The following is a 1,064-nucleotide window of genomic DNA, read 5'->3' on the forward strand; positions in this document are numbered from 1 at the left end:
TGGATCCCTGGCAGTGGCCAAGGCCAGGCTGGACATTGGGGCTTGGAGGATCCTGGGACAGTGGGAGGGGTCCCTGCCATGGCAGGGGTGGCACAAGATCAACACTAAGGTCCCTTCCAAACCAAACCATTCCATGACTCCCCCAGTTGCAGTTGCTGGTTAAACCACCAGTTTGCACTTCAAGTTCCTGTGTCTCTTGGGGGCTCAGCCACGAGGTGCCATCCCCCCTCCCGAGCACGGGCAGGGGCAGCCCTGGCTCAGCCGCCTCGGGGGGTGCAGGTGTGCTGGGGGACAGCAGTGTCCTGCTGTGAGGTTGTGTCTGCCACCAGTTCCCGGTGTCCCGGAGCCACTGCTCACTGTGCCGGGCGGGGTTCAACACTCCCTGGATCCCAGCCTGGGGAGGCTGCTCATCCTGCCCCTCCTGCCCCTCCTGCCCCTCCTGCCCACTCCAGGCTTTGGGACCTTTGCCCGGGAGTCCCTGTGGCCAAGGGGTGTCTCAGGAGGAGTTCAGGCCTGGGGACAGGGCAGGACAGATTGGTGCCCTGCTGTGTCCCGGTGCTGGAGGCTCCTCGCAGGCAGAGTTCCTGGTGCTGGTGCCAGCACATGGCCTCAGGCTGTGGCTTCCCTGGCCACTGCCTCCCTTCCCAGTGTTTCCTGGTGTGGTTCTGGGACAGGCAGGGGGTGACCCCACATCCCCATCCTCCCAGATCTGCCATCCTCTTCTCCTACCCCTCCCCTGGGAAAACCAGCTCCCACCCCGGCTGTGTTTGGTGCCATCCATGGCCCTGGCATCATCCAGCAGCCACGGGTTGGGGGCATTTTTCCTGCACTGCTGGTTTGAGGAGGGTGGAACTGGCCAAGCCAGGCACCCTTTGATTTTTATCCAAGGTTTCTGCCTTTGTCCCTGTGAAGAGCTCATGGGAGCAGCCAGACAAACTCTTCCTCTCTGTGGTGCTGCCGTGGCATCATTTGGGTGCTGCTGGTGTGAGGGAGTGGGGTGAGGAAGAGCCTCACTGGGCCATGTCCCCCGTGGGATGTGGCTCCTGAGCAGCTCCTGTGTGCAG

The 1,064-nt window shown here is 62.7% G+C and overlaps 1 protein-coding gene across 1 annotated transcript in view; it reads left to right on the top strand.

Moving 5' to 3' along the window:
* MEX3D (mex-3 RNA binding family member D) overlaps nucleotides 1–1,064 on the top strand; it is a gene marked incomplete at its 3' end in the record, with an annotated part of 10,456 nt that overhangs the window by 5,401 nt on the left and 3,991 nt on the right. The gene's annotated exons all lie outside the window — the stretch shown is intronic.

This window comes from Corvus brachyrhynchos, unplaced genomic scaffold, assembly GCF_000691975.1.
Source record: "Corvus brachyrhynchos isolate BGI_N302 unplaced genomic scaffold, ASM69197v1 scaffold130, whole genome shotgun sequence".
In the NCBI taxonomy this organism is placed as follows: domain Eukaryota; kingdom Metazoa; phylum Chordata; class Aves; order Passeriformes; family Corvidae; genus Corvus; species Corvus brachyrhynchos.